The 20917-nt window shown below is 38.0% G+C and overlaps 1 protein-coding gene across 1 annotated transcript in view; it reads left to right on the forward strand.

Moving 5' to 3' along the window:
- Positions 1 to 20917, forward strand: part of lrfn1 (leucine rich repeat and fibronectin type III domain containing 1) — a 158103-nt gene that overhangs the window by 114363 nt on the left and 22823 nt on the right. The window contains exon 5 of the mRNA XM_087795773.1: positions 12790 to 12895. The gene's annotated coding sequence lies outside the window, so the exon portion shown is untranslated. The remainder of the gene's footprint in view (positions 1 to 12789; positions 12896 to 20917) is intronic.

The raw sequence follows: 20917 nt of genomic DNA on the forward strand, positions 1-20917 counted from the left end.
CCGTCTCCATGGCTGGCTGCCTGCCCGCCCGCCTGTCAGGCTGTTGTCTGCTCCACATGCCACACTAGTTCCCCCATCACAGAAGCCTCTTGTCTGCGCCATTGTTGTATTCGCCTCAGCCTGGGCAACCCACTTCCTTCTTTGCCTGCCCTCTATCGTCATTCCCTTGGGTACAATTATTTCCTTTTTTATCCATCAAAAGTATCCAAGTTGAGACCGTGTTTGGGTCAAAAGTGAACGGTCCCTAGCACAAGCAGACAGCTAGAAGACAGTTGTGGGTGAGAGAAGCGTCTCTAATGCACTTTGTTTTGTATATTTAGTCATCTTTTATTTCCAAAGTTGACACTGTTGGACCTTGTGAGAGTAGACCAGAGAGTTCCCTCTCAAAATTCCCCTGCGGCACTGAAAAACTTATCTCGGTTCACGCCCTGAAGCTCACTGATGGCACATGAAGTTCACCCATAACAAGAGTCAGCTGATCCAAGGGGTTTGCTGGCGGCTGCTTGGAAAATAAAAAGGGGCCAAGGAGCACAGAGACTGCATTTTAACTGCCTCTTTACATTCTGTTGACATTCGCAAGTAACATTTTCTGCTCTAAACTCTGTGACGGATATACAAAAAAAGCCTAGATAGTGTTTTTAGTGTCCAAAAATGTCGGATTACATTACCTGGAATCAAAGAAAATAATATTACTATCCATCTACCTTTAAATTATCTTACAGTCTAATCCAAAACAATGGAGAGCTGATTCACTGATCACATGGCCTGTTAATCATCTATATATATATATATATATATATATATATATATATATATATATATATATATATATTATAGTTGCTCACTGGTGTGTAATAATGATCAAACTAAATTTTCAAAATAATTTGGCAAACACCATGGATTGGACATCTGAGAGTTATCCTTAATAGAGGATATGAGAGTGAAACCACGATTAATTACCCATGAAAATGGTTTCCAATAATCCTGAAGTTACTGGGCACCGGGTCTCCACATTCATAAGCATTGATAAGTACACACACCTGCACACACGCAGCATTGATCCTGTGTCGCCTTTCTTTTAAAAGGTTTTTAAAAGTTAATTATTTAATCAAAATTTTTCTTCAAACAATTTTCCTTGCAAGTGGTTTGTCTCGCGTGTGTTTTGAGCTGTCTGGATTCACAGACTCATTACAACTTCATGACTTTTTAAATTACCCAGGACCGACCCCTCAGGCTTGATATCGCCTTGACTGTAAGGTACTTCTTTATCTTGAAATTAGGAAAATATTTTTTTCCAGCAGCCTTTTGATATAACAATGTGGGCGTGGCTGGAAATCAACTGTTGTACTTACGGAAATGGGTGAAGTTTAAGAGAAAAGATCCTCAATCTTTAGATGTCCGATGGAGACTAAGTAAGTTTTAGGCTTATTAAAGGTTTTCTCTAACCCCGTATTTTAACCTCTTTTTTTCCCCACCTGAATGTTTTCCTGCAAAAAACAAGCATATTTCTCAGACACACTGGCTTCATTTGGGAGACTTTCTCTCCTCAGCTACATTGTCCATCTTTTCCTAGATAAGGCATCAGTGAGGCATCAGATGCCCAAGCCACCTTAACTGAGTCCTCTCAACATGGAGGAGCAGCTACTCAACACACAGGCTCTCCTGAATGACTGTGCCCCTCACCATATCTCTAACGGAGCCAAGCCAGCCTGTAGCAGAAAGTAATTTCTAAATCTTGTTGATGTAATAGATACCGAGAGGAGTTGTTTCTCGGAATGAAACCCCAACATACCTGTGATTTTATTTTTTGTTGGTCACTACCCACCACTGCTTACCATATTTTAGAGTAGAGACGCAGATCAACCAATATATATCAATAGCTTTGCCTTTTGGCTTAACGCTGAAGATGCCTTAATCCGCCTGTCGATCGCCCAATTAATTGTTCTCTCGTTTGTGAACTTGAGATACTAATCCTCCACTTGTGGTTGGATCTTAAACCCAACACGGAGAGAACACCCTACCTTTTAACCCTGGTCTGATGAAGCCATCAGACCACATCATCTGAAAAAGCAGTCGCCCAATGTTGAGTAGCCGATCTCATGACCCTGCTGCATTGGAGGTTTTTTAAAAGGCATCACATGCGAAAACCCGACTCATCTGACTAACTCACATGTTCCAAATGTTGAAGTCTTCCTCTCAAAGATGCAGTAAGTGCCTCATCATGACAATGTTTTGAAGTTATTACACTATAAAGTTCTCCCCTGTCTGAAATCATAATGAACAAGAGGTTACGAGAGAAACAAGATAAAAGAATAATTGCTTCACTCCTCCAGCCAGCTGTTATTAAATAGATAGATAAACTTTATTAATACGCTTTGTTTATACAATGAGTCCCTTGGAGGTTGAGACTGAGTACAATAGAGGTCCGAGACCAATTTAAGAACCACTTAAATCAACACATTAGTTTCCCTTTTAATTAATTTAAATTATTATTATATTATTATGTTTAAAAGGTCAACTGACACTAATTTACGTTGGTACTGAGAAGAATCCATCAAAATCCAATTGCTTGTGTACATGCAAACAAGCACAAACCTACATACACATGAACACATATTTACACATTAGTACACATTAACACACATACATGCAGTGAGCATGTATCAAACGCTAAGAGTTTATACATTTTAGAACTGAAATTTTCTCTAATAAAGTGAAGCAGAATAAGTTTTTTTTATTGAAAAAGTGTTTTGTTTAATTTATATTGTTATTTAGTTGAGTTGCTAGTGTTTATTCTCCAACAAAAAGATCAATAAACAGAAAAATAATAATAATGTGTATATATATATATACTACACAAAAAAACACAAGTGCATATGATAAGTGGCCTTAAATACAGTTCTTAAAAAAACTCTTACATCTGGAATTGAACGTCAACGATGATGGAGCAGCTCTTGCAACCTTTGAGGCGTACATAAAGGTCAGTGCAGCCTTTGGTACTTATGGAAAATATAAATCCTTTTATTACCTCCTGTCGTACAGTTGGTTGCCAGATTGAAGGCATTTGAAACAAGAAACTATTAACAAGAACAAGGAAATTAAAAAGTACGTAAGTTTCTTGAACGTTATATGCAAAGATATCACCCTTAATATTGGTCTTTGCATTTTGAAGAAGGTGTTTGGAGTTGAGTTTTTTTTACAAGAGATAAAAATGAAGTTGGATGTAGAAGAATCAATGAACAACTCTTTTTGTAAGAAAAATAATGGCCCTTATGTGTGTGCGTGTTTGGGTGTTTGTTACAGTGTGTGTTGAGAGATTCTTCCGAGAACCCCGACTAAACCAGTGACAGTTGACCTTTAAATGTGGATGAATGTGGGTAATTGTTCTGAGCATCTGCAAAAACAAAATCTTCCATCTGGTCACGTTGATGTTGACGAAATGTATGTACACATTAGGTGAGCCAGAATGGATAAATGTCACCTCTGATGTTGAAATCTGTATGATCCCAATATTGCACCTCAAAATTATGTTAAAAAAAAAGTAGTTTGGAGAGAATATTTGAAGTAGAAAAAGGGGGAGGTTGCATGGTTAGAGAGACCATAAATTAACCCTAACACTGCTCATTTCTTCAGTTTTCACTGAGTGCTCAACGCGTGGGGATCTACTTCATATGTGTAGGTACTTCTCTTCATTTTTTGACTGCAAGTAACTTTTGTTTCACTTCTATGTGTCTGAGTACAAAGTAATGCATGTGCCTAGATGTTGCCATTATGACATAGAAGGGCCTGTAGGTGCGTTGGTATGTAACAATCTATGTAGTGTCATAAAGAAGTTCAGTCATACTAAAAAAAGATATTGTAACTTGTGCCGATGTAATGGCAAAATCTCGGAAAAACAGGAAAACACTAAAACAAAGACTCATAGCTCATAAAGAATAAACACTCTTTTTACATTTACATTGTTGACACTTTGTAATAATTATGCATGTTTACCTCTGTTACGTGATATGAAGAGGGATGATGAAAATTTTAATAACACATATTTACCATATCAGTAAGGATAGAAAAGTCTCAATGACTTCAATGTCAATCTACGTCCACTACAGCACAGACCACGCCCATGTTTGATAACAAAGAAGAACAAGAAGAGATAAGGATTTGTGTACGAGGCTGGAAATCTCTCCAACTCACTTGAGATTTGCTTCCTTATTGCGCTGGTGTTTAAGTCTCTTGCTGCTGACAGAAAATGTCCTGGTACTAAATTTAACTTTTCACCTTCTACTCAAAACTGTTTGCTGAAACAAACTTGCAAGAGAAAACACGTTCAGTTCAGGATAATAACATGAAGTAAAATTGATTCAGAAAACCTTCTACTTAATATTATTTTCTTTTCTAACTAATTTATCGTCAGTCATATATTTGTTGACCAAATAATGAAACATTAAAAAAAATTACATTCACTACCTTTTAAATTAAACAGTGATAAATATATCGTTGCAATCCACTTAGTGACCAATTTGCCACTGGCAGCTTGACATTTTTTAGGTCTACAGTAAGTTCTGAAGTCTCCATTGTTATTGCTCTTGTCTTCATAATGAACGCTTTACACATTCATGTTCATACTTTTTTTTTATCAACATGTATCTCTCAGCCTCACATGCCTTTCACTGTCTCTGCCATAGTAAGCATTTTACATTCAGTGCCATAACATGTCCAAGACGTAGAACCTTTCATCATAGTTCTTAAAACCACTCTGAGATTTGTCGCACAAAAACACAACGAATTTCAGTTTTTTAAGTGCCAAATAGTAAAAAGTCACAATTGAAGTTAGCCTCTGTTCCACCCACACAGAAAGCCATGGGAGACTATGATCTCGTTCCTCTTCTCCCGTAGGGACACCAAGTCTCTGCATTGCAGCTAGATCTGTTATGAATCAAACTGCCAAGGTATGTGAAGGCATCAAGAATTCTCACCAGATAGACTCAATGGAGTCCTTCTTTAGATCATGGCCTTGATCAACGTTGTTCTCATGGGACACACCAGCCCAGAGGCGGTGCCTTTATGAGTTTCCAGTGTGTCCTGGTGCCAGCACAGCGGTGGCTTTCCAAATGAGGTCTCATTGCTCATTGCAATGAAAACCGCTGCTATCTATGGGTTACTGAATGGCGAAATAGCCACAACCCCCTAATGTTGTTGCTGTTAATGGGAAATTGAAGCAAACTTTTGGGGAAGTAAAATAAATATATGTTGTACTATAGCTTTCTTCTTTCTTAACAAGAAATTACAGCTAAATATTGATCATAATTTGTTTTAAACAATTTCTAACAGGAGGTGAAATTCCGGCAGAACTGGACCAAAATCTAAATAGTTATGTTTTTCATTCAAGAAATGTTTTGAACGTTCATCTCAGGAACAATTTTCTTGCAAAAACAAACTAGAACGAAGGATGGTTTGTTGAATTTGTTCCAAATTCATCACACTTTCAATTATCTGCTCAGTGTAGCAGATCTCAACTCGACAGTCTGCCAAAGTTTTGCTTGTTATACAGTATACGACCTAAGTTTGTGTGGATGTTCTGGTTGAGATGACAAATTATGTTTTATTCTTCCCTCTGTTCACAGCATTATTAGTAATTCTAACCCACGATGGTTTGAAAATGTGTCTCAAAACAGATTGTGCTAGAGAAACTATTCCTGGTACTATAACTGGAACTATTTGGCTCTATTAATATAACTTGTCATATTTACTGATGATGGTTTAGTTGTTTGTTTTTCTTGCTGTTGATCATTTTGCAGCTTGAGGAAGGAATTCATCTTTCAGTGTAAGTCAACATTTAACGTGTAAACGGCTGTGCCTTTTGTCATTTGTTCTTAGAGTCATTTTTGTCAGCTTATCATCAAAACTGTTTTTTATTGTTGAATTTCACAGTTCTGTCATGCTTACAAATGGTAATTTCCTGCCTGTCCATGTATTAGCTTCCCAACTCTGCAGCTCTGTCATGCTCTTTTGAAGCAGATGGTAATTAAAGTTAACATAGTCCTGAATATGACTTCAGTGGACGTTTATGTATTCAATCATGTGTGCAACTTTGTTTTGGATGTATAACACTATTGTATTCATTAACCTTTTATGTTTTTTATGAGTTGTCAATTACATTTTTATATTTTGAATAATTTGCAGATTTTCCTTTTTTTACTTTCCTACAAGCTGTTTATTTTATAAACCGGCAGGAAGAATCATACTTTATAGACATGTGTTCCATCATATCACCCAGACATGTTCTTCTCTACCTGCTTCTATTTTCAGAAAACAACTAGTTTTTTCTATTTCTAAGCTCCATTGTCCAAGATCTTGGAGAAGGTGGTGTCTGAGCAGCTGTCATTGTTCCTGGACCAGATCGACATCCATGAGAAGTTTCAGTCTGGCTTCCGCAAACATCACTCTATGGAGACATCCTTACTGAGAGTGTCCAGTGACATCATGATGTCGGCTGATTCGGTTCAATACACTGTTCTGGTTCTCTTGGATCTGTCCTCAGCCTTTGACACAGTTGATCACCAGATCCTGCTGAGAAGACTGAGGGATGAAGTGGGACTGTCTGGGTCTGTGTTACAGTGGTTCTTATCATACCTTTCTGGGCGCAGTTTCATCAATCTGCCAATCTGATCTGAATCAGCGGATCTGTTGTGTGGAGTCCCTCAAGGTTCTGTTTGGGGTCCTTTATTATTTTTACTGTACTTGATTCCCCTGGGTAAAATCATTCAGAGATGTCCTTATGTTTCTTACCACATTTTTGCTGATGACATCCAGCTCTACTGCTCATTTGATCCAACTGAGGCCCAGAGGCTGAACAGCTTAGTCAATTGTTTGTTAGAAATCAAACAATGGCTGAGTGAAAACACTTTGCAGTTAAATGTGGACAAAGCTGAAATACTAGTTATTGCGCCTGATGATAAGGTTCCAGGGTTGAGTCAGTACGTGGGTGACTTAGGTCAATCTGTCAAACTGAGCCTGAGAAACCTGGGTGTTGTATTTGACAAAGACATGTCTCTAGTTCAACACTGCAGAAAACTGACCAGAAACTGTTTCATTCATCTGAGAAAAATCTCTAAATTTAGGAAAATGTCGTCACAACATGATCTGGATCTTATAATCCATTTGTTTGTGTCTTCTTATCTGGACTACTGCAACAGTTTGTTTTCATGTCTTAATAAGAAGGAGCTGTCTCACCTGACTTGATACAAAACTCTGCATCGAGAATTCTGACCCGCTCAAGTAGAAGAACTTACATTTCTCCGATACTTAAAACTCTGCATTGGCTGCCAGTTTCTTAGAGGATCAATTCAAATACTGGTTCTTACTTTCAGAGCTATTCATGGTCAGGCTCCTCCTTGCATAACTGGTCTGATCCAGCCTTACACACCAGCTCAGGCTCTGAGGTCTGTGGATCAGAATCTACTGATGGTTCCACGCACACGGTTCAGGACCAGAGGAGAGAACGTCTTCTAGGCTGTTGCTCCTAAGCTTTGGAACGATCTTCCTCTCCCTCTGGGTTTGATGAAGTTTACTGACTCCTTCAAGAAACATCTCAAGAAATTCTTATTTGTGCAGGCTTTTCCCTGATTTTCTGGAACTCCTTTGTCCGTCTTATGTGTCTTGATCTTTTAAGGATTTATTTTAACTGTTTATTGTTTGTGATTGTTAAAGCGGTTTGTGACCCTTTCTCGATTTATAATTTTTTCAGGTAGGTATTTCAATTATTTCTTTTTCATAAAGTATACTGTTATGGCATTAACAAACACATTTCTTGAATCATAGATTTTAGTTTAGTGTTGCTGCCTGAACATTTTACACTAAAAATAGAGACTTCATTTATTTATTTAAATATATATCACTTTACCACTTTGGATTTCTTTGTTCAATTAATTATTTTGGACAGCTTATTACAAATTACTTGGACATTATCGAGATTTATTACTTAATAATGTTTAACTTAATAATGGTAAAAACATTGACAGATCAATTATTACAATGATTGTAAGTTAATCATTGGCAGAGATATGTGCTGTTGTAAGTAAGTAAGTAAGTAAGTAATGGTTAGTTCTACAGCGGCTTTCTAGACCAGGGTCACAAAGAGCTTTATGAATAACAAACAATACACTGTTAAAATATATACTAAAAAGATCAAGACACATAAGACAAACACTGGTGTTCCAGAAAGTCAGGGAAAAGCCTGCACAAATAAGAATGTCTTAGTCAGTAGACTCCATCAAGTGCAGAGAGAGAGGAATATCGTTCCAAAGCTTAGGAGCAACGTGCGAGGAACCATCAGTAGATTCTGATCCAAAGACCTCAGAGCCCGAGCTAGGGTGTAAGGCTGGATCAGATCACTGATGTAAAGAGGAGCCTGAACATGAATATCTCTGAAAATAAAAACCAGAATTAAAAAATTGATCCTGTTGTAGTGTTTTTCTAGAACATTTTTCTAGGTACATTCAGTGGAGATATCTCATTATCTATTTCTTCTGTTGGATGTCTATGTCGAGGTTTGATCTGGAGGAGATCAAGCTTTGCCTCTGATTTTGTGTTGCTCCCCGGCTGACTTGTGCTGCCACTATGAGCTTCTTTTGACAAGTTTTATAGATGCTTGAAATTGTTTCCCTTTATATTAGACACTGATTATCCCTCTGAGAACTTGAAAATTAAATTCCAGCTAAACTCTTAAAACCCGTCTGGCAATGAGTGAGGAATTAGTCTGTAGTTAATAACAAACGCATCCTCCGGTTCCTGCTGTAGAATCAATTTCCTATACTGCTGCGTTGCCCTTTCCAATGATGCAGGATCTTATTCGCTGCACCAATATCGGGGAGTTGCTGCAGAAAAACATGTGTGTGCGTGTGTGTATGTGCTCAGATCTATAATTGATGGAAGCTCTCAAGCTTTCTTTTCCTCCCCTGATGGTCAGCAGGGACTGATGTAATGAGGTGCCTTAAAGCGTTGCAGGTTTTTTTGTGTTTCTAACAAAGGTGATGTCTGGCAGAAACAATTAAAATCTCTTATCCAGAAGACAGGTAACTGCCTTTTCTTGTTAAATGCATCACATGAACAAATGAAGGTACTAGGATTGTTTTTGTTTGTGCTTCAAGTCACAGAGAGATCATAGTTTTTAAATTATCTTTAATTTATATTGAGCAATGAAAGACATACCATTTTAACCCAATTTAGTTTTTAAGTGTTGTCTCAAGTTTTTAAAGTGGTTATACTTTTTTTAATCCATTTGTGAGGCCCAACACAGAAAATGCTGAAGAGTCCTGCAGGTCTCAAACTTGTTTGTTATTGTTAAATTAAAAATAAACTAAGCACACTTAACTAAGCACAGTTAAAAGCACTTAAAGAATACCAAATAAAAGAAAAAAACAGAGAATCCTAAGTAGCAAAGCTGGCAGTGCAGGACAATGACTGTCTTCCTAACAACTGTCTTTGTCTTGCCCACATAGAACGGCTTCACATTGATGGACAATGACTTGACAGAGTCCTATAGCCTAAGTTGCTTGACACAAGAGTTTCCTCTCCTTCTCTTTACTCCCAATCAGAGTCTGGGGAGATAGAAGAGGTAGAGAGGTAAAAATCAAAACTCTGCGTGAGGAAAATGGAGCAGGGGAGCGCAGTACTTGATACCGTGAAGGGGAGTCATGCTGGAGATTAAATGAGACCATCTTGTCCTGAGCTGACACCAAGCAGACTTATCACACTGGACCAGGCAATGATTTATTTCCATGAGAAACTAAGCCAGAACTTCAGGGAAAAATCAGTTGGATGTTGAATGAGTCCACTGAAGAAACACTCCTCTATTGCATCACTTACATTTGGCCAAAGCAATTTGCAATGAACTGGGAATAAGGTGCCGACAGTCTTGCCTTAGGAGCAACGTCAGGTTCTCACTTAAACAAGTTCAAACCCCCCCTGGGAAATTACCCCCTCCTATGCAGTCATTCAGTAGAACAGCTCCACACAACATACACGATCAGATGTGTTTAACATACATAGAAAGATGAAGTCAACGGTGCTAGTGGGGAATGTGTGATGGCATTTTGTATCCCGCCATCATTGCTCTAGCTCTGACAGCGTAAGCTTGACATGAACTGAAGTTTGAACTGAAAAACTTCTTAAAAAAGAAAAAAAGAAAAAACCCGAGGCATGTTTTCTTCTGTGACAAGTTTGGATCTCGAAGTGTCTCGGAGAATATAAATAAATATAGTGTTGAGATGGAATAACTGACTGAGTTCCGCTTCTTAAAGCATGATCACTCTCAAAAGCAGCCTTGTATCGTGCACTTTTCTCTAAAGCCCCTGGAAAAGTGAAGATGTGACCAATTATATATATTTAATGAAGAACATAGTGGAGCTGTATTTCTGCAATCTCTACCAGCAATATACTGCATAAGAAACAGGTATTACAGATTTGCTTTGTTCCTGGCTGATTAAATTATATCCTGATCTTTTGATTGAGGTGTTTGTATTACGCACCAAATCCATTAAGACTATCCATTTGTCCTAATATATTTGAATCAGCGGGCATCCTGAATCCTGAATCCCCTGGCAAGAGCTGGGAAGCAAACGAGGAGGTACTTAAAATGTGTTTAAATCTGATGAATAGATTTTACCTTAATATAGGTCTTCGGTCATCCAAGGATGTTGGATATTGGTTTCTCTTTTGGCAAAAACATATGGGTTGACACCTTAAGGGAAGAAACTTGGATTTAAGTGCTTAAAATCTCTATAGGAAAATCTTAATTCATCCGTCAGACCCTGTTCAATTCTTTCTCTTCAGGGCTACCTCATTTAATTGCTCCCTGGAGACTACACTAAAACTGATGTCTAAGATAGTCAAAGTAAGTCTACACTAATCACATTCTACAATTAAATTCTAGTCACAATGAGCGGGGCGTCTCACATTCATTTTTTATTACTCTAGTTGCATGCAGACACTAATATGCAAAGTTAGAATGAATTTAACACGCAAGTGAACGCTCCAGCACCTGCAGTATAGGATTGTTTTGTACAGACAATATAAGAAAGAAGATTTATTTGACTTCAAAAAAAGCTCTTGAAAAAATATATATTAAAAAAAATGTAATATCAAGTATCCACCTCAAAATGCATTTATTGTCCAAGATTTTTTCTTTTTTTGGATACAGAATCTCATCACAAGGGAGAGAGCTCTTTGTTTTGCAGTGATAAATTCCCAAGCCGCGTCAAAATAAGATGAATTTTTCATTGTGCTCTCCTTTACACTTTGTTCTCTTTTAGCAACAATGATGCAGTGAAATATTAATGTCAGTACACACATCCACGGTGGCAGTGTGTGCACTACGTATTTTTCTGGAGCCTGTCCTGCTGCTCGTGCTTCTTCCTGTTGTTTCATAATCAGATCAGTGTTCATATCGCAGCCAAAGCTGCCAAGTAGAAGAAGGAATCGAGTGCACTCAATGAGATTATGACTGTACGACTGCTTCTCTGCTGTGTTGAGAAATGTAGCCTCGCTCCCTAGATTACGCTTTTGGAGATGATGAATGAAATGTGCTAAAGCTGTGTTTACTTTTTTACTAATGCTACTCGTTTGAGTCAATATGAGATGTTTTTTGGCTAGTTAATAGTCGGCCCAGTGACAAACTGTCTCAAAAATATATTTATTAATCAAAGCTGTGACTGACACAATCACTTTTTTTTTTAGCAAAGTATCTGTCCATTTAGCGTTTGCTAGTCCTGGTCCAGAAGGAAGAAAAATAGTAAGACTACAATGCAAAACATAAATACTGGGAGGTAGGGTAACCATGAATTCCTTACAATACTGTCTTGTATCTAATAAATACATACGGCAGTATGATATGTGATTTTTTCCTAATCTGCACCAATACAACTTTCTCTTGACCATTTCCGAGGCCACAGTCAGTGTCAGTAGTTATCAACCCTGACTTTTATTCGCACACGCTCCAGAAACTTCTGCTGTAGATTTAGTCTGATATGTATTCAGCGTTCCTTCGTCTCACTCTTGGCACTATTTAAATGTTTTACTCATTCGCCATTATGGTTGGATACAGCAGCCCTGAACATGGGGAAGAGTGGCTTCAGCTTCTTCTGAATTCCAGCCGGTTCAGCCCAAATTTGATATTGTTGGTTTTCATGTGATGTATGCTCAAAATAGACACAACGTTTCCAATCAAATATTCATTCATTTATACACACACTTACACCTACAGAGAATTGAACAATGAACCTATGAATGTTCTTGGAGGAAGTACTCAAAGTAAACCCACACAAGCATCTTAAAATCCAAGGAAAAGTGTTTTAATTTTGAGGCAGGGAGGTGAATAAATACATTGTTTGACCTTGTATTCTACACACACTGGTGTGAATATGACACATAATGTCACACATAAGACTAATGGTTGAATTCCAAAGACATGTTTTTGTGTGGTATTACAGTGAGTAACTGAGTAAACAATTATAATGTGGGCTGCTGTTTTATCTTCAAAAATTCACAGATTTTATATCAGATACACGAAAATATACGCACAGGCATTCACACACAAATAAAAACACAAACACAGTCATTACATTAAAGCAAGGTCCTAACAGATCCACACAGGTTTATGTCTTGAACAAGAGTCTATTCCATTTCTGTCTTGCTTGATGACACGGGACGAACATTTTGTTGCACTTGAAAGTATCCCAACATATTTGTTCAAACAAGGAAATGGTGCAAGTAAACATGTCTTCTGCCTTCTAGGTGGTGTTTCTCTTGACCCAAGGGAGCTTTCCCTCACATTCTGTCTGCCTGCTTTTTGAGATGCTGATCTGAAAACATCACCATGGACCCCAGGGTTTGATATCTAGTGAGTAAATATGGCTTTGTTTTAAGCTTCTGAAGAGTGAGAAGGAGCAGCGATCGTAGCGTTTGTCAAGGGCTTCAGAAAATGTTTTTCCACACCTGTGTCAGCAGATTACACATCACCACTGAGTGTGCATTACAGTGCAGAGATTACAGGTGCAAACCAAAATGAGGTCAAATCTGCAAAAGTAATTTGTTTTGTTTTTTTCACTGCGACAAGTGCCTCCTCAAAGAGAGCATCCTAAAAATAGCTGCTGGTCATGTAGAGATTAGGTTATCAGGGCAGCTGTCGCAGTAAAAATGGCCGAGCTGTAGAGTACAACACCCCAATGTCAAAAAAACATGGTCAAAGGTTTTCTGCATTCATTTACATAGTAGTGCCCTCTGACCTTACTCTCTGCTCTGATGTTTAGTTTATTCAAGGAGATGCACAGTGTTTCTTAATAGTAACTATACTCACTTTTATTTTAGATTTAAGTGTTTTTTTATGTTTGTATTTAACACTTGTGTTATCTCAGGGTTAAGGTGACCTAAAGGCCCAAACACAAATGTGTTTGTGGTATCCCTTGTCTTGTCTCTCGGTCAAGGTAAACAACCCCCCTGGCTTCCAGAAATACATATGCAGTGCAGTGGTGGAGGTTGTTTACCTTGACCCAGAGATAACACAAGGGTTGAATAAGAAATAATCCTATTAACACTGAATTATATCTGTATTGTTCTGTTGTCAGTAATAAATGTCGCTCCACTCTAACAGACTGGATTGATTATGAATTTAATAGTATTATAAAGTCGATTTCACGTTTAATTTTGATCATATAAAAGAGTAGCTTCCCAGGCTTTCACTGAGAGAATATCACGTTTCTGTAGGCTTTGTAAGCCAATAACATATTTCAGCACAATATTACACACCTGAAAGTTCAGATTATTGGCATAAAATTGGATTTTCCTCTATCATCTCCTCTTACATGGTGCTGTTCATTAAATGACTCCATTGTATAGTCTCTGATTGCCACAGGTTGAACAGGATTTAAGAGTAAAAAAAAATCCAATGTCAGGCTCTTCAAGATTCCCAAAAAACACATTTTTGTTCCCATCTTTCATCAATCTCTCATCCATTTCCATTTAGTTTTAGGGATAGTTTCCAGTTAAGTCAGTCAGCAACATGTTGAAGGTGAAGGAACAACATCCCTATTTTTTTTGTCACATTATCAGAATTGTTGATGCAGAATTTGTATTTTGTCTTTACTCTTGGCCAAATATAATACCTCAAGGGGCATGATTTGGGCCCTAATCCATGAGTTTGACTCATGCTATGTTGTTTAAATATGAGAATAAACAATTGCATGTATTCTTCACATGTTTTGATTATTATTTTGATAGAAAATTATATTCTTGAAAATGTTGTGTTTCTACCATCATGAGGGAAATCTTCTACCACTGATTCCCTTGGTGTGGTCACGGGGGTTGGAGCCTATCCCAGCTACTTCGGGCAAGAGGAAGATAATACCCAGAACAGGTTTTCATCCTATCACAGGTCACACAGAGACTAACAAACATTCATGCACACACTGACACCTACAGACAATATACAGTTCCCAATCAACCTCTGTATGTTTTAAACTTTTGGAATAACAGAAGTAATCCCATTCAAGCACTGGGAGAACATACAAACATCACACAGGGGGGCAAAATGTTGTGCAAGCTGGACGGGAACCTTGAACCTTCTTTGTTGTAAGGTGGTATAAAGGAAATTATATAAATGATTTCATTCAGAAGTATACATTAAACAGTTACTTGTTTATTTTGAGCGAAAAATAAAAGAGCTTAAAGGGCATCCAATGTCAAAACCCAACCCTCTTGACTTATACACATGTTTCAAATGTTAAAGTATTTTCTACCCAGGATGCAGTAAGTCCCTTATCATGACCGTGTTTTAAAGTTATTTCTTCATGAAGTTCTCCCTCGTCTGAGATCTCGGCTCTAATCACACCCTGCTTCGTGTATACAACAAGTCCCTTGGAAGTGGAGACTTGCAGGATTGATAACGTGCAGTGACAAACCTTGATGTTTGACCAATCAAAGAGCTGTGGGTGTGGTTAGGATAAAAAAGGTTTATTTTTCAGACAAACAAAGCGGTTTCAGTGGGCGGGGCTTAAGCAAATTTTCTTATGTAAGTAAGTAAATATTTCATTTGAAATAGAGTTTTGTGTAAACAAACACATACTGATGAGTACAATAGGGGTCCAAGATCCATTAAAGAGACACTAAAATCAACACGTGCACTTTAAATCATAAGGATAAATCTTTAAAATAATTATGTCATCTTACAATATACTGTTAAGTAATATTTTGATTTACATTTGGCTGTGATATAGTTATCATTTTGGCTTGGCAGGTTTTGTTTTAGTTTTTATTTTTCCATTTATTTGTTAATGCAAATACTTCATCTCCTGCCAACATTAATCTTACGGTTTCCAATTACTTCCTTAGCCAAACGCTACAAATAATGTCCCACCATGTGTGAAGAAGGAATTGTGGGTGAAATCTTTAATTTAGCTAATCTCCATCTGACCATAAACGAATCATGAAAGACTCATTGAAAATAGTATATTAGTGCAGCTTCATCTTTAAATCTCACCATATAGCATGCAACTATTAATTAAAATCCGCCCCGCCCGAGAATTGAGTTAATGACCTGTGCTGCATCTTCTGAGAGCAGTCAACCCTGAATAATTGTCTGAAGTGCAGTTGGTACCTGGATCCCCTTAACATCTGTCTGCTGCACTTGAAGTGGATCCCTGGTTTGAAAATGTCACAGCTGTAGCTTCTGTATCTGCTGAGCGGCCAGTAACAGGGTTTTGCTGAAGGTGTTCTTTTAGTGAAAGAATTCTCTGGACTGAGCTCTATATAGAGGAGGGTTGGTGAGGTTTTGGTTGACGGGGGTAAACTTTGACCCTTGTTGGTGGCTGCCTCTGTGGTCTATGTGGTCAGGGGAAATCAGACGGTGTCAGTAACAGAGAGGTATGACAGCTCCCAGTTGTCTTTCTCAGAAGGAATAAGACGGGGGGCAATGCTAATGAGCCGCTCTTACCGAGGTGCAGCTCCCTTCAGTGTTTTCCCTCCTCCTCTAACAAGCAGCCGCTACAACTGCCATGCATATTCATCATAAATGTTGTGGGTGTTTATACCATTATGACACACACAGTGAATGTCCAATTTGCTTGTGCCACATGGCAACCATTTTAAAACCAAAAAAATAGTCTTTTTTCATCACATTTTAAAAACTTATTTATTTAGCAGTAACATGAGGTAACCCCTTTTTGAGCAGACAGCCATGGAATTATCTGTAAACTGAACTTTTTATTTTTTTTAAATCTATTAACCCTTGCTTTATCACAGGGTCATGGAGACCCGAAGGCCCGGGAACAATTGTAATTGTCTAATCCTTTGTGTTGTCAAGATGAACAATCTCCCTGGCTTCTAAAAAATAAATATGCTGTGGTCGAGGTTGTTCACCTTGACCCTAAGATTAATAGTTCTTGTTTTTTTTTATGTTATTTTCCTTTATAATTTATGGTCTTTAAATGAGAATTGTCTTGCTTAAAGTGTATATCACTGTAAATTGCCAAAAAGAGAATTAAGTAAGAAGTAATATAGAGAAGTGGTTGCATCTGTGCTGGTGTCATTAGAATCTAGTATGCCTGGCGAGAAATGCATTACCACTGCAAGTTCTATAAACAGGAAATTGTTTGCAACTTCGTAAAGAAACACAAACAGCACATTTAAAACAAAACAAATGTACATGTGAGTTTCAGGTGTGAATGAAAGTGAGGTTATTGCTGGATGTTCTCTGGAAGTTTGTTTCTGAGTCATGACCAGGAAGACTAAGCCAGGAAGAGATCAGGAGGATCCGTGGTGAGTAAAACATGAGGGAAGAAGTTTCTGGAGGGCGTTTAAGGCGAGCAGAATTAATTTGAAAATGGGTGTACAGATGGATCGTTGGCCAGTGAGGTTGCGTGAGGACAGTAGTGATCTATTGTGGGTGTTGATTCACTTTTTTTTAATATCAAAAGGAAGACATTCTTCCTTATTGCAAAATATGTTGCAATAACATTTATATATTGAAAGTGCATGGAGTTTTCCTCTAAACAGAATCCTATAGCAGATTTATGCAAGCTGGATTTTGATGATTCTCAAGTCTGCAGAGATACCTCATATATAGATGTTTTCTTCCTCTCTTGTCAGGGTAATCTGAGTCCTGCTGCTTTGCTTTCCCGGTAATACCAGGTATAGCTGGCAGTGACAGTGAGGCTGCTTCCTTGAGATTTACACTCTGTTCAGATATCATCTCTGAGCTCCTGTTACTCAAGCTCCAATCATCCAGCTGAAAAAAGAAGAAATTAAGCCATCCGCTGTGTGTCATTGTTAGTACGGAATAATAAGAGCTTGGAAACTGGGAGTGCAGATATGGTTGGAAAGGAAGAATCACAAACACCTGCATGTGTTCGAGACAAAGTCAGAGATAATAGATGTGGAGCTCCAGGGGAGTCATGCTCAGTATCTCTCTTGCAAATATTCTTGTTCATGAGTGCAGATGCACGGTGACTCACTCAAACTGTTCCATCTTGACAAACAGCTGAGCTCATTCAATCTCTATACGTGATGTTGCTGCTGTCATGCATGTACGTGTCAGAACTGGTTTCAGCTCATTAATGTTGTGTTTTCATTTGTCACAATATTCTATTTACATTCATGTCCAAAAATAGCGACCTATTACAGTCAAAGGTACTTTTATAAAGAGATGCATACGCTTTTATACTCAAACGGAAACACTTGACAGTAAGCTGTGGAAGAGACACAAATCCTGGATCAGTCCTTATTATTTGCTGCACCTCTGGAGAATAGCATTGTGAAATGATCCTCTTTTGGTGGGTTCAGCTCAGTGGTTATATTATGTATCTAATATATAATATACTAATACTGCCATAGATCACTAGTTAGTGAAAGTTTTATTAATGTAGTGCAAGAAAAAGGCTCCATTGGTTAGTTATATTTGTATATTATAATATATAAAGTTTTGGAATAAATAGCCATACCAGTTGTGGTGATTTTAATAAAGCTTGTTACCTTTCAGAATCACATTTACATGGTTACTTTTATTGTTTTACCTTCTGAAGGAAACATAAACACAAAGGACCCTGCAGAGAGGCCCTTTGCAAAGGGCCTGATTAATGTATCTTTGAAAAGGACCCTTGGATAAAAACAAAGAGAATATATCTTCAAGAGTAAAAATATAAGATGTGGAAAACAAATGTCAATCAGCAGCAAAAGTAACAGGTCAGGAGGAGACTTATAAGGGCCGCCCTGGAGTGATGCAAGGGTTCTGAGTAGAGCTGAGCATTATATGCAGGTGAATTGGAGTCAGCTGTTCCCACATAAATAGCTGCACAGTGTTACTGACAGGGGTGGCCACGCGTCTGAACTGGATAAAAACATATATAAAAAAATAAAACTGGCTTAATAGGAACAAGAATCAAAAATGTAGGTGCAAAAATAAATCCATCAAATTTCAATTCAGGGGTGTTTTTTTTTTTTTAGTAGTTAAGCCATAATACATTTCACCATTACAACTCAACAAACAACAGTGGGTCTTCTGTTGTTATTTATGAACCATTTCTGACATCTGCTTTTATATGTTTTACAAGTGAAATCTAGTATCTCCCTTTACCAATATTTTGTGTGACTTTTATTCGTTTTAAGTGAAAACTGTAGCTTGTCCAATCATTTTCTACTGTGACAAAAGAATGTCTTGCCAGAATGGTTGGTAAATACCAATATGCCTCAACATGTATATGTACAATGCCGCGAGAGCTTGCCCCATCATGGTTTGCATCAAATCATTCATGTCTAGCCTTGACTGGATTTTGGCAACGCCATTTAATAGTCTTTCTATTGACGAGAACATTTGAGTTAGACACCAGGCTGATCAACTCCTCAGGTTAATTTGGTGCAAAAAAAGGAGGAACACAATGGAGCAAGGCTGTTTAAGCAGCCAAGCTGTGCTGGTAATTGAGAGCAACACATGTCAAGTCCATAGTTTGTATGATGTAGGTCAAAAATGAGCTAACGCTGCTGAAAGACCAGCATCATTAAAGTTGTTACTATCAACATTCTAACAAAATATCTTTTGTCCCTGTGCTGACATCTTTCTTGTGCACAAAAACATGTTGAAAACTATTTAATTTTAGCTGAACTGTAGAGTGTCCGCAACAATCTAATATGACCCTTGGCTAAGTACAAGAGACCTCACAGAAGTTGCACCTCCGTCAGCAGAATGAGAACACCATGAAAACTGGTCATAGCTCAATTGCCGTTTGATGTATGTGACTATAACAACAACCCACTTACAGCCTAAGCAGAGAATGAAAACTTTTTAGCGGCTTAGTGTGAAGACACAAACAGAAGCACTCAAGCAGTAAGAAAGAAATGTAACTTCTGAAAATAGATGGTTTTCCCGAAGGCAACTTGCAGCTAACAAGTGTAGAACCAGACACAAGTAATTAGCAGTTGTGTACACTGAATAAATATTTCATTGATGCCATGAATTCAAAGAGACAATCTTCAGGGAGTAAATGATCACAGAACTCAGAAAATACTCTTAATGTAAATAGCATTATATATTTTCTAACATCTACCACTGCTCAGGGAAAAATCTTTAGCCTCCTGCTGGGAGGATGAAAACGTAAAATACACAACTGAAGTTGTCTTCTTCAGGAAAGTGCAGTTCTGAACTGAAGTGTTGGCCAAGTTACACTGCTTAGGTCCATCTCCAGATGGAGTTGGACTCCTCCGTCGTGATGGCCCTTTTGCAAATGTGACGGGAGCAAGATACACGTCTGATCAACAACAACTTCTTCATTGTCTAGAATTGATTTGAAAGAGTGGGATCCCCTGAAGGGTCCTGGCACAGTCTCCTCCTCCATCTGCCTGTTTCACCACCGAGCCCAGTCCGCACCGCTTGAGATGATGCTCACGTCCAAGCTATTACTGTAATTTGCCTTGGCTCATAGGCAGAGAAGAGAGAGGAGGAAGGTGTGGGGTGGGGGGGTGTTCATGAGGTAGGGATGTTATAAGTGGTCCTGGCAGCACAATGAGCTTGCTTGGATGTCCCATTATTGACAAGTGGCATGGGCAGAGCTGTTTTAAAGTGCACTAATGGTACTGGGCAGTTTGCCATGGTGCCGGAGATAACTAAATTAGTGGTTAGAGAAAGTTTTATGAATCTAGTGTAAGAAATGGCTCCAATCTCATTCAGGAATTGTGTTATTTACACTGCCATTAGTTAGTTGTATCCTGAGATGAACTGCACTATAAACATCCATTTCAGTCTTTGATGGTTCTTTATGAAAGCCGACAACAGGATAGGCACTTTAGGATTACTTAAATAATTTAAAGTTTAACATTCATTAGGTTAAGCAGCCATTCAGATGCTAAAGTTAGCAGTAATTGTGGACATATTGTTTTGTTATGTTCTTGAAATCTCTAACAATATGGTGGAGCTATATTATAAACATACAGTTCAATCATGGTGTGATGGAGAAGTCATACTAGACTTTAGTGGGTGCTCCATTTATCATATACAATTGGAATTCAGGGAACACCTCAGCATACGACTTCCCAGCACAAATGGAACCCAAACAAAAATGATTGTCATGGGTGTGAGCTCAATTTGAGGTTCCAGTTACAAAGGCATTGAGCCATCATTACTGTAACGTCCTGTTAGCTCCCAATTTTGATCTATAGTCCATTTGCACCCTTCATTGACTTTCAAACAATGCAGCTGCACATTTCACTGCTTTAGTGCATTAAGTTGTGTCTACTGTGGTTAGAATTGACTGGTAATGCCCATTTTTCTACTTTAACAAAATACATTTGTCTTCATCGTCTCATTCAGATAATTTAGCCAAAAGTGAATACAATATGATGGATGAGGGAAACTGGATCACGTTTTTTGTCTTTAATCTAA

This window comes from Callionymus lyra, chromosome 7 (assembly GCF_982586985.1).
Source record: "Callionymus lyra chromosome 7, fCalLyr1.hap1.1, whole genome shotgun sequence".
Lineage (NCBI taxonomy): Eukaryota > Metazoa > Chordata > Actinopteri > Syngnathiformes > Callionymidae > Callionymus > Callionymus lyra.